Source organism: Ictidomys tridecemlineatus, unplaced genomic scaffold (assembly GCF_052094955.1).
Source record: "Ictidomys tridecemlineatus isolate mIctTri1 unplaced genomic scaffold, mIctTri1.hap1 Scaffold_106, whole genome shotgun sequence".
NCBI classification, from domain to species: Eukaryota; Metazoa; Chordata; class Mammalia; order Rodentia; family Sciuridae; genus Ictidomys; species Ictidomys tridecemlineatus.
Window position 1 is genome coordinate 497,752 of NW_027521011.1, and position 14,471 is coordinate 512,222.

Here is a 14,471-nt window from a genome sequence, read left to right on the forward strand (position 1 = left end):
ATCAGCTATTCCTGTTAATTCAGGGGTCACGTCTGTTTTGTTAAATATTGATCCCTAAGACACAGTGCAAGTGCCTGATGTGTAGAGTAAAATAATGTTTGTGAATGAGCAAATGAATCAGTGAACGAATGAGGCTCTGTGACTGAGACTTGGGAAACTCACCACATCTCTGAGGCTCTGCTTCTTCATCAGTAACCTGTATGGGGTCCTGTCAAACTTAAGCATTTCGTAAATTTCACCTCTTAATAGAGAATGACAGAAATGTGAAGTTTGGTGGAAAGTTTTAGACATTTCTTGAGACCATTTTTCCCCCACAATAACTTTCCCTAACACATTTAAAGAAATTTAAAGTATTTTATGATCAGAAGATCAAATATGGCATGAAATTTTATCAGAGCACAGTTCTGCCACTTCATTAAGACACTTAAAATCTATACAATCCATATTTACAATTCATATTGAGATGACTATTGACAGCTTTCCCAGACTGACTGACAAGTTAAAAGTCGAGGCCTCAAAATATGAGAGACCTCCTCGTAATCACTCTGGTACTGATTTATGCAATCTAGCAACTAATAAAATATGGATCACAGAGATTTAGTAGAAATGCATAATTATCTTTTACTTCTTATTGCTTTTGGTAACAACTTCTGTGGTTTCTCAGCACGAACTCTCCCATCAGAACAAAGTAAACCACAGAAAGTGCAGAAGGGACCTCCTGGCCCAGTTGTCAAGAAGATTGTATAAAAACTTGACATTGAAGGTTTGCACTGAGCTCTGATAGTTTCAATCCAACTTAAACTTTGGAAGAGTCCTGTATGCAGTGCTAGGTTATTGTTTATTGTTAATATTATGAGTTTAGAGAAACGCAGTCACCTTCGTATTTAAGATCTGTCCTTCCCACAGTGCCCAAGCCACGTGGAGACCTTGCCTCCCCTTTGTCTTGGGCAAATGTTGATACTGACAAGTTTCAACACGACAACTCAGCACCGTGGCCAGATGCACTGAAAATGGAGGAAAACTGCTTATGTTCTCAACCTCTTTGCACTTCGTTTCTCCTTCTGTAAAATGAGGATAACAATAGTACCTACCCTGAGGCGTGGCATGAGGATGAAATGAGGTACTCATCACAAATAAAGGGCTCAGAGTGTCAGCCATGAAGGCCACTGCGTGGCTCTGACAGGTTGGCTGTGGGTGGGGGGCTGCACAACATGATAGGACTGGGAACCCTGGCCACGCCTTCCCCACTGTGAAGTGATCTAACATGGTGCTAGGCCAGCAGCTCTGCTGAGGGACACAGCACTGTAGCGCTGCTGATGATGGTGCTGGCCAAGGCTCCGTGACACAGGTCAAGACAAAACACTGTGCTTTCCCTATGAAAAGAGACTGGGTCATCCACTTACATCCAGTGGCTGGCTAGACTCCTGGGGATCACTGCCTGCTCAGGGTCCGTCCACTCCCTGCAACTGTCAGATTAGACATCCAGAGGGGGCACAGCGAGGGCAGCTTTGGGGACTGAAGAGCCTTGCGTATCTTCCCACCCCACCATCTCAGCCATGTCCCATGCAGTTTTCAGGCCAGCACCAGGTGCTGAAAGACCTGGATGACCTCAACTAGCGGACCCCTTCCTTCTCCTTGGCTGTTCAGTACTTCTTCTCCCATGGCTGCTCTCTTGGGCCCTTGGTATACAGCACAAAGATCTTCACAATTCACCTCTACTCCCATGAAGTCACCTCTGAGCTACTTCCCCAAACCATTTGATCCCATCCTTTCAACCTCTCTCCTTTAAGATTCCCAATCAACCACCCAAGCCAATCCTCAAAGCCCCACTGTCCTTACTCTACCAGAAGGGAACATCTCTACACAAAGTGGACAACTAGGTGGCCGTGCACAGCTCTGCCATTGCAAGCCTGCTCTTCTACTTTCTGGGGCATCCCAGAGGGGGCAGCAGCTTGCTCCCACAGGCCCAATCAGTGCTCCCATGAAACAATTCTGTTCCCCTCCATCCTTCATCAGCAGGTTGCAACAGAGCCTTCATGTGGCATCCTGTGAACCAATAGGTAAGCAAGGCATGAACCCTGGTAAATGGCACGGAGGCTGCACCACCCACCAACAGAGCTTACTTGTGCCCCTGGCCTTGTTCCTTCCTGGCCACGGACATCTTACTGTATGCACTACTATTAGGTATGATAGATCTTAGATCATTTGGGTAGTCCTAGCCATCTGGTCACCTGATGTCCAGTGGTTAGGGATCCATGTCCACCAGGGCCAGTAGACTTCCAGGAGCTGATTTTAATATGTAATTCTCTCCTGCAAATGGCTTGGCTGCGCTCCAGCAGTAGAGGACTCCACACTATTATTTTCCTACTAGACTGTGCCACAAACTCAAATCTGCATCTTTCCCCACCTGATAGTTTCAATGCCACATGAACTGACAGGTCATGTGGCCCTGGCATCAGGACAAGCTGCCCTGCTGTCTGGACCTCTGCAGAGCTTTTCTTGCTATTGATCCTGCTCAATGCTGGATGCTCTGAAGTTGTGATGTCCACTTAGTTTCCCACCTTGATAAAATGTGGTCCAGCCTTTACTCTTGACCAGTCCTTGGGTGCAGGCCACTGCCTGGGCAAGGAGGCTCTCTTTAGTCAAAGGAAATTTCCAGAGAACTACTCGAATGGGATCCTTTGACCTCCAACACTCCCAGGAGCTGGAGAAAGAATGCCTCCATCCTTAAAAATGGAGAGGGGTGACACAGCGCGGCATCCACTGTACAGACAAGAAGTCTGCAGAGAGAGAATTAAGAGACACACAGCGGAAGGTGGAGCCATGTATCTCAAGTGAGAGAAAGAAAAAAGAGACTTAGACAGACAGAAGTTCTCCCTGAAAACTGGTTTCTCTAAGTGCCTCTACTACTTTAAAATAACTTTCTTTTCTGTGAACTAACCCAACTGGATTTATGCCTCTCACATCTACACATTTCTGTGTGTCTATAGGATTTTCTATCTAATTGTTGTATGTAATTTCAAAGAAATGGTAGGAAGATAGTTCAAAGGTTAGCACAGTACATTCGTTGTTAATTTAAAAGGCCCTTTTAGCTTTACTTCAGTTTAAATGTAACATGAGAAAATAAAAAGAGTATATAAAACCTAAGGGTTTGATTAAATATTAAGATAATCTTCAAAAGTATGTCAAGCAACCTAAAGGCTTTATATCATTCAAAGGAGGGCCTAATAGAATAGAAACACTTTAATTTTTAAAGACTATATAATGCAAAATTTTTGAATATTTTTAAAAAGCAAAGTCAAAGACATGGTCACTCTAGGGTAATCTACTCGTGATGATTTATTAAATTATCTTGAGAAAAACAATCAGAGTCACCTCTGTTTCACTTTTATTTCCCCTTAAGTAATAACACTATTTCAAGAAGTCTGCTGTATCAGTTAGCTATTGCTGTGTAACAAGTCATCCCAAATCCAATAATAAGCTTTTACTGTTTATTCATCTGAATCAATAGTCTGGTCTACTGTGCCTGCTCATACTTCTGAGATCAGTTGAACTTTAGAGGATGATCCTGCTTGGCTGATGTCTCACTTAATGTGGTTTAAGATAACTAGAATGTCGGCATGTGCCTCCATGTGGACATTCATACTCTGATAAGATAGCCTTGGCTTGTTTTCATGACAGAAGCAGGGTTCCAAAACACTGATTTGGAAGTGTGTAATATGTCTTGCAGTCTGAGCTTGAACTGGCCTATGGTCACACAGCCTTCGATAACCAAAGCACACCGAAAGCATGCCTGGAGCCAGAGTGGAATAGTGGACTCGTCTCCATGATGGAACAGGTTTCAAAGTCAAAATTCAAGGGTTGTCCCCATGGAGAAGAGACTGTTGGAATCATTTTTGCAGTCTACCATAACTATAAAGACCAACATTCCTCCATTCCACCATCTCATGGCTACATATAGAGGTGAATAACTCAGCAACAGCATCCAGTCCCCATCTTCACAATTCATAAACAGGTTATATATCTCAACACTGCTGTAGTAAATGAAGAAACACACATAGTACACACCACCGTGCCTGGAAGACCTCGACACCAGATTATTTATTATTTATATTACACATAAACTTCTTTGTGGGTTTTTTAAAGCCTCTTCCACAGAGCCCTCTGTGGGTGTCAGGTGTAACGAGAGGGATGACAGTGTTCTCAGAAGCAAGGGTTGTGTCTTTGCCTTACCCTCCACCAAGCCTCGTTCTCTCTGGCCTGAGTCATTCCTTAACAAGTACATAATTTCACAAGTTAATTTGTGCCCAAGTGAAGACTTCACAAATAGTTCCCAGGAAGGGAAAGACAAGTTCATAGGGTGGCCACAGAGATGTCAAAAACCAAAGACTGGATGGATTGGGAAATGAATGCACTGCCTTTGCTTTCCAGTTTATATGCATTTTATTCATTGGTATTCTGGATGAGTTCAGAGCAGTGGCTAATCTAAGCTAAATTTACAGCTGTAAAACAATGAGGTGATTAGCAAGACACTTTTTCTATGGCACTTGCCTTCAAAAATGTTCTAACTAAAAGCAAGTTTTTTTCTCCTCCACTATTATGTCACTTTTTAAAATTCTTTTCTTTTCTATGATGGCTAGTTAAATAAGTGAAGAAACAATTAAGTTTAAAAAACAAAAAAATGCAAAAAAATACAGAAAATACAGGAGAAAAAACTACATTTAAACATCAACTCAAAAATATAATTTTCGGCTATGAACAACTAGTTGCTCACAAAATGATAACTTAGATGAAATTAACCAATTCCTTGAAAGATAAAAACTACTAAAATTTACACAAGAAGAAATAGGTAATTAAACAGGTCTATAACTATGAATTAATTCAAAAGTTAATAAGCTTCTAAAAAGGAAAGCCCAGGTTCACATGGTTTCACTAGTAAGTTCTATCAAATATTTAAGAAAGAATGATACCAAAACTCTAAAATCTACTCAAGAAAATAGAATAAGAAGGAATACTTTCTTTGTTTATGAGTACAGAATTGTCCTAGTGCCGAAATGAAATAATTATAAAAATGGAAAACTATAGGCCAATAACTCTTGTGAACATAGATGCAAAAATTTTACCTAATATTAGCAAATTCAACAATGTATAAAAAGAATAAAATTCATTCCAGATATGGAAGACTAGATGAACATTTGAATATCAGTCAACTAATGTAATTCATCACTTCAACACACTAAAGGAGAAAACTCACATAATCATAAATTGATGCACAAAAGCATTTGAAAACTCCAACATCCATTCATGATCACCATTCTCAGCAATTTAAGGTAAAAAGAGAATTTCTCAACTTGGTAGAGAACATGTACACCAGAGCTGATTGGGAAAAAGTGGATGTTCTCATCCCTGAAAAATGAGAACAGGGTGAGATTAGTCTACATACTTTCTCTCAACATCATACTACAAGTCCTAGTAAGTGCAATGAGAAAAGGAAATAAAAAGTATGTAGACTGGAAGGGAAGAAATAAAAAATGCCTTTATTAAGGAATAACATGATTGTCTATGTAAAAATCTTAAAGACTTGATAGGAAAATTACTTCCTGAAACTAATAGCAAGTATAATAGAAAAGTTACAGGATACAGTTAGTTCATATTCAAAAGTCAAATTGCTTTTTTAGACACCATCAGTGAACAATTGGACTCTGAGTAAAAAGATAATAGCACTTATAAGAGCAGCCAAAAATAAATGAAATACTTTGGAATACATGTAAATAAAATAAATATAAATAAATGGAGAGATATCCCACGTTCGTGGATTGCATCAAAGTTTGGGCTGCTGTAACAGTGAGATGGTGGCTCAAACAATAATTATTTATCACAGTCTGAAATCTGGGAAGTCTAAGATCAAGGTGCCAGCACAGCGGTCCCTGCGGAGGGCTCACTTCCTGGCTGTGTCCTCACGTGTCAGGGAGCATAGAGAAGGAAGAAAGCTCTCCTGGGACTATTCTTATAAGTGCACTAATCTCATTAATGAGGGCTCCACCCAAAATACCCACCTCCTAATAACATTATATTGGGGGGTCATGTTTTCAACATAGGGTTTTCCAAAGACGAGAAACACAAATATTCAGACGATAGCATTGAAAAATGGACTATCATTAGAATGTCAATTCGCTACAATTGAACTGTATATTCAATGTAATTCCAATCAAAATCCCAGAAAGCTAATTTATAGTGGAATAGTGGACTCCTCCCCACGATGGGACAGGTTTCAACGTTACAATTCAAGGGTTGTCACCATGGAGAAGAGACTGTTAAAATCATTTTTGTAGTCTACCATAACTATAAAGACCAACATTTCTCCATTCCACCATCTTGTAGCTGCATATTGATTTGAGTAACTCCAACAACAGCATCTAGTCCCCATCGTCACAATTCATAAAACAGACAATATATATTTAACATAACAGATAATATATCTCAACACTGTTGTAGTAAATGAAGCAACACACATAGTACACACCACCATGCCTGGGAGACCTCAACACCAGATTATTTCTTATTGATATTACTTGTAATATTATATTATATTACAAATTTAATGACAAACTAATTCTAAAGTTTATAAGGAAAGATCAAAAGTCCAACCAACACAATACTAAAGATGAAGACCCAAGTTAGAAGAATCATTCTCCCTTGGTTTCAAGACTTACTTTAAAGCTACAGTCATCAAGACAGTGTGATACTGGGGAAAGAGTAGACAAATATGCCCATGTAACAGACTAGAGTACCCAGAGATAGACACATAAATATAGTCGGATGGTCTTTTGCAAAGGGGTGAAGGCAGTTCATCAGACCAGGGTTAGTCTTCTTCACAAACAGCAAAACTGGGTGTACATACACAAAACAATTTTAAAACTAAAACCCTGCTGCAGACCTCACACCTGTCACAAAGGTCAATTTAAGATGGATCCTAGATCTAACATAAATTACAGAATTTATAAAAGATCTGGAAGAAAACATAGGAGAAATTCTAGGTGAAACAAACAGCGAAAGCATGATCCATAAAAGAATGATTAATGTTGCACATTATTAAAATTAAAACATTCTGCTCTGAAAAAGAAAGATCCCTTTAAGAGAACGAATGCATAAGAAATGGTCTGGGAGAAAATGATTGCAAAACATATCTGATAAAGGACTTTTATCTAAAATGCAGAAATAATCTCATTATTTCAAAATCAACTGAGAATTACGAGGGATCTGTGATATCTAGCCTGGGTGTCATGGGGAAAGCTTCACAGACTCCCAGAGAATCCATTCTATAGAGTATGAAAGAGGGAGGTCACCAGATGCAGAATCCAATCTACAGGGCATGGAGGAGGAAGGTCACGTGACAGCTAAGACGGGTGCAGCCCAATCAGACAGGCTTAGAATTCAACCCGCTTTCTACTTCCAGGCACAGGCTCACTTAACCAATCTGACATTCCACTTTCCTTGTTTTTAAATGAGATTAAGTGTACCTGCCTCATGCTGAAAGGAATGAGAACACATAGGAAGCACAGAACCAGACATAAAGCAAATGTTTGAAAAATAATGACTTTAACATTCCAGTATATAAAAGATATTCCTTATCAAATAGTGCACCCTTGAGCCAAAAATGTAAAAAGGACCAATGTGACTATGTAACAATATTTAAATTTAATGGTAAAACATGCCATAAATGGGGCTAAAAGCCAAATGATATATTGGAATGAAATGTAACAAATTTTAATATCCCCAATATCATTTACAAATTAGGAAAAAGATAAATAATCCAAATAAAATGGGAAAATGATATGAAAAGATAATTCATGGAATAGGCATTGCAGACCCTCAGTAAACATAGAAAAAGATATTTTACTTTAGTAACAGTCAACAAAATGCCAATCAAATAAAAAATGAAAGTTTTAAAAAATGGTCAGACTATAAAACATTTTAAAGATGTATGCCACCCAGAGTCAGTAAAGTTATCGAGCAAAAGACATTCTCTTAGACACTGAGAGTAGAAGTTCAAAATTTACTTTTTCTCTATTGATGTTTGAAAAATAGTAAGTCATAGGAAACTCCGACTTTCAAGTAGCACATAAGATGTCCTGACAGGTCAATGATTCTACTACAATGACTGGAGAATGCTAAATAAATTATAAAATCATATTAAATTTCTTGGAAGCAATAGGGCCTAATAAATTGAAATTTCAGGTTGGGAGAAAGCTCTGCCAATTCTTTAAACATTTAAAAGTTAAAAACCTACAAAAACTATGAGGAAACACCTCAGGATAAAACAGAAGCAGACTGAGTCTCACTAAAACTGAAATCCAGCCCAACCCTATGCATATGGTTTGGATTGGATTGAGATGGTTATTCCACCAAGATGTGTAAAAAACAAACCTTACCTGGTGAACTAGATCACCTGAAGCCTCCCTAGTTCTTTCACATACTGACTAGCAGACTATAGAAACTGGAAGACACCAGATAAGGTAGGAAAATGTGGTGAATTGTCAAGAGAAAAACGAGGAACAGAGACAAGCCCACAGATGACCCAGACATTGGAATTAACAAACAATAACTTTAAAAAACTATGATTAATAGGATAGAGGAAAGGAAGGGCGATGTGGGCAAAAAGATGGAGAAGTTGAACAGTGATTCAGAAGCTATCAAAAATTTCAAATATTTGAAATTTAAAAAATATACAGTATCTAAAATTAACTCATTGGATGTCCTTTATACTATACCTGGAAATTTTTAAAAAGATAGTATTTTTATAAACCTGATCAAGATGTTTGGCTTGTATCCAAATTATGTGTTTAATGCAAATTCCTTTGTAGGGCACATGGAAGTCTTCACACTGGACAGAGTGTGTCCACTACTACAATTATCACCCTGATTTCAAACTTACAACTAGTGCTCATGTAGGATTTTTTTTTAAGAAAGAGGACTGTAGTAATAAATCAAAAGACAAGTTGTAAAGGTAAAATTTCTAAGCTGATTCCAAGCTGCAAAAGCTTGAGTTAAAGTGTAAAAGACTAGGCATTGTAAAGCTTCTAAAAGGCAAGGCCTGGGCTAAAAAGTAAAGACTAGGTATTGTTAAAATTCTTCTGCTACCCCCGGAACCTGTAATCTCTGTAGCTGTTAGGACAATGCTGGAACTGCCCAGTAAATATCTCCATTGATTCCCTGGTTGTTTAATAGCTAAGGGCTCCAGGTAGCATGGCACGTAAGCATCTAGACTCCAAAACCAATCAGTTTAAATTTGTACCCCACTTGGAAATGACCAATCACCCCTGCCCTGATTGTTCCCGCCAATGAATGCACTAATCCCGTCTCAGAGTTTTTGTTCAATTGTCCTGTGCCTCATGATGATTTGTTCTGATGTATGCAAAGCCCACCGCCCTCTCCAAAAAGTGTACTTAAGCTCTGCTTGACCTCTGCTCTGGGCTCTGGGCTGCTTTCCCTTCTTGAGTGAGCATGGAGCCCCAGCACACTGGAATGGATCCCCAATAAATCCTCCTTGCCAATTGCATGAAGTAAGTCTCTTGTGTGGTCTCTTTCTCCGACGCTCCGCCGGACCCTTACAAAGTCAGCAGAAAATATCCAAAATGAAGCACAGAAAGAAAAGCAAATGGAAATACAAGTTCAGAAAGGATGAGAAAGGCTGGAGCCTTCAAAAACTAGATAGTGACAGACACCAAAGGAGAAGAAAACGGATGAGGCAACAGCGATGGTGGAGGAAATGATGACTCCCCCCAGATTGTGGAAAGACACCGACCCAAGATCACGAGGCTCTAAGAAACCCAAGCAGGATCAACACAAAGACAATCCGCTCAGCCACATCATAGCGAAACAACTAAAAACAACAGTGAAGACAAAATCTTAAAAGCTTCAGACAAAACTCCACACTCATATGCACAAAGACGCATTTTTAAAGATTTTCACATTAGTGTTATTTGTAATAACCAAAAAATAAAATGAAAATGATAACAATTGAAAAGTCCATTTGCAGAGCCGTGGTCCACCGTATTACAGAACATCCATCCTACAGCGTGAAATTTCTAAAAATGAGGTGGAGCTGTATGCGTTCATATAGAAATTTCTGTAAGACACGTGGGTAAGAGGGGAAAGCAAGTTAAATAACACTTACACCGTATTTCCTACTTATATCCTGTAAAAACAAGCTACATGACTGTAAGTGAATATATACATTCCAAATTCACAGGAAGGAGGATTGTACAGCAGTGCACCAGCAAGAGTAGATGGCCGTCACTAGTCATTATTGTAATGAATCACCACCAGCTCAGCAATTAACACAAGACGAGTCCACCATCTTACAGCTCTGGAGGCCGGGGTCCACACTGGGTCCACAGAGCTGTCCCCTCCAAGGCACCAGGCCCTGCTGGCTTCCTATCACAGCTTCCCAAGGCCACCCACATTTTGTGGCTATGACCCCTTTCTCACAGCCTCCAAACTCTGCTTCCTTCGCCTTTTCTTCTCTGACCTCTTTCCTCCTGCCTACTCTTTATAGAGAATCTCAGGTTGACATGGGCCCACTGAAAGCCAGGATAAGCTTCTCACTAGAATGGGTACTGAATGACATGTGCCTAGCACTATGTGACGTAACACACACACAGGTCTGGGCTCAGGACGTGGACATCTTGAGGAACGAGGAAGGTGCCTTCAGTGTTAGGAAGGAGACAGGGCACAAGGAAGGGAGGGGCCTTCAGCCCCACCCAACATACACTGCCTGAAGCCTCTTCCTTTAGTGGAAACTGGCATCCTGCAGCTAAGGAAGGAAGCCTGAGGGCCACAAGAGGAATCCTAGACATTTGGGCATGTCCGATGGCCCAAGGGCCTGTCCTGAAGTTAACTCTCTGCTAGTTAACATGTCATTAGCCTTGGGGCTTGCTCCCCCTCCATGCATTTTTGTGAGGAGGGGAGAAACTTACACAGAGCCAAATTCAGTTATCAATCAAGGTGCCAATCAAACCCAGATCCACCCAGGGGAGGAGGGAGACAACTAGTCAACCCAATAAAAGTAAGCTCCACTGGGTAGGACTCGGCCCTGGGCTACTTCACAGTTCGGCCTACTATACTCCTCCAGAGTGATTTCTTTCACTTTCAGTAAACCTCTGCCTTCCCTGCCAATGTACCCCTCAGTGCTTCACTTAGACACCAAGAACCTGGCCCTGCGATCCCCTGCACACTCTACCCTTGCACCAGTAACATCTGAACTTCAGTGTTGTGTGAATCTTTTGCAAAAAGAATGTCTTTGCTTATTGTTGGTATAATTTCAAGCAAAATGAAGATTAATGAAGTTCTTAAATTGACTAAGAAGGTGTCAGTCAAAGGTTTACTGGGTGGCCAACTTGACCATGGAGGTCACAGTGTGTGGCACAAACCACTGTGGGCATAGACTCATCTTCAGCCTGTGGCCCTCAATGAAACAAACATGGCACCAGGACTCCAGAGAACCCCTCCAGGACATTGGCTGGCCCACTGTCCTTTCCTAGGGTTCAGACCTCTGGGCTCCTTGATTATGACGTCAGCTGCAGTTGAACAAAAAAAGAGGCATTTTTTCTCTCTTTTGATAAGGAAACTGAGGCAATTGGAGTTTCAGAATAAAAAGAGATTGTTTGTTTATTTTTTGTTCTTGTTTTTTTGTCACTGTGTGGTTTTTTTTAATTCAGATAGCCACAAGAGACATCAAACTGTGTCCAGATCGCAGTGTTAACACTCATGTAAGAGAATTTTAAAAGAAACTCAACTGCTTCTGAAACCAAGGATTCCCTGGACCAACAACATGAATAGAAGTGTGGTCATTGGGGGGCCACTGAATTAAGAAGACCAACCTTCCCTGAAGAGGGCGATGGGCCAACATGGGCACCTGAGTGGGTCTGACTGAGGTCAGCCTTTGTTCCCTCATTTTTGGAAACCATGGAATAACGCCCTCGTGATATCACCATCAGCATCGACAGAGCCTTGTTCCAAGATCAAAAGAAAGAAAGTCTGAAAGAGACAAAAATCAAAGGATGTTTATAATGTGAAAATTATATGTTGAAAAGGAAGGCAGCAATTTTTGTCAATATTATAAGAAAATTCCTAAAATAGCACCAACTTTTCTTGTTAACAGTTTTGAAAATGAGAGAGCGGCAGCATTTTGGTGAGCATGAGATTTTTGTGTAAGTAATAAATTGCCAAGAAGATAATCGGGAAATTGCAGACTTCAGGAATTAGGCTCATGAGCCAGAGGCACCTCCCTTGCCTCAGGAGAAGGACCTTTCTGCAAGTTTCAAAAAAAACTGAATGGAGCGAAGATCACCCACATTCATTATTTGTGTATATTTTTAGCTGAATGATGTAAACATCTTCATGTGATGTAAAGTATTTTTAGGGAATTGCAGGTCGAAATCTGACTCCCTCTTCGTAGCTCTGTGACATTAAACAATGTCTCCAAGTCCTCCATGTCTAGGTGTCCTCATCTCTGAAACAGAAAATACAAATGCTCCCCTTCCTAGGACTGGTGGGGGGATCAGAAAGAAGACCTGCTACAGGGCCCTGTAGTCCGCACTGACAATCCCACAAGTCACCCTATGGCAACAGATCTACCGCCCCTCACAAACCCTCCCTGCATCCCACACACCCTGTCTCGGGGGTCCTACTTCATATTCCTTTCAAAACATTTCAAGCAATGGAGGGTGTCGCTGCCAACAGGACACCAACCAGCACATGTGCAGGGTTACTCCTTCTCTGGTGAAGAAACATGTGGGAACTGTACACCAAGTCTGGCTGGTGACACTTCTGTCAACTCATTCTTAAGGCTCACTCTGGGGATCGCCTTCAGTTTAATCACCTCCCAGGAAAATCTCTGGTTATGTTATAGGCATTTAAAATCTCTGGTTATTTTATAGGCATTTTATAGGCATGTCTGGTTTGGACCACCATGTGCACATTCTGCTTGTTAAATCCCTTCTTTACTCAACTAGTATTCAGTGAGTATTTATTATGTATGAAGAGCCACGTTGAACTGAGAATATACTCAAATAGAAGGTACAGCTCCTGACAGTCGAGTAGTTGCAACTTAGTTGGGAGACGAACAGCACACAAATAGTCAAACACAGGCACACAGAATTAGACCTGGTTACAAATGCTACAAAGAAAATGGACATGGTCCAGTAACAGAAAATGATGACCCTACAGAGGTGATCCTGATGGGGTCACCATGAGTGGTCACCTCTTGAAACCACTGGGAAATAGCTGAGGGATTGCAAGATGGGGAGAGTCACACCTGGGTTCACAGTTCAAACGGCCAATCAGGCTGCTGTAGAAAAATGCATGAAGGGTGAGGGTGGAGGGTGGACGTGGGAAACGAGAAAGGGGCCTGTCACAGATAAACAGGAGAGAAAGGACTGTGGCTTTGATAAGCAGAAGCTAAGACAGGTGTGTGCATCTGAGAGATATTTTTAAATAGAAAAGACAAAATTGGGTGTTGAAGATGAGGAATGGAAAGCGGGGAGCCCAGGGTAACTCCCAGACAGGATGGACAGGTCACAAAACCACAGAGCCCAAGCTTTGAGATCTCCGTGTAGAGAAATTCCACTCCAGGCTTCAATGGGGAGGGTCTCAGCAAAAGTTCTCACAGTTACTCCTCCATTACTATTAACAAAGTTGCACGTCCCTGCATACATTTTAAATGAAGGCTCTTAGATACTTCTCAGAAGAGGATACAATCAATCAACAAATACATGAAAAAATATTCATCATCACTAGCAATTAGAGAAATGCAAATCAAAACCACTCTAAGATTTCATCTGACTCCAGTTAGAATGGCAGCTATTATGCATACAAACAATAAGTGTTGACAAGGATATGGGGAAAAGGTACACTCATACACTGCTGGTGGGACTGCAAATTGGTGCAGTCAATATGGAAAGCAGTATGGAGATCCCTTGGAAAATTGGAAATGGAACCACCATTTGACCCAGGTATCCCTCTCCTTGGACTATACCCAAAGGACTTAAAAACAGCATACTACAGGGACACAGTCACATCAATATTTATAGCAGCACAATTCACAATTGCTAAACTGTAGAACCAACCTAAATGCCCTTCAATAGATGAATGGATTAAAAAGATGTGGCATATATACACAAGAGAATGTTACTCGGCAATAAAAGAGAATAAAATCATGGCATTTAAAGGTAAATGGATGGAGTTAGAGAAGATGATGCTAAGTGAAGTTAGCCAATACCCAAAAAACAAATGCCAAATGTTTTCCTTGATATAAGGAGGCTGATTCATAGTGGGATAGGGAGCAGGAGCATAGGAAGAATGGATGAACTCTAGATAGGGCAGGGGAGTGGGAGGGGAAGAGAGGTGGAATGTGATGATTATTATTACCCAAAGTACAGGTATGAAGACATGAATTGGTGTGAATATAC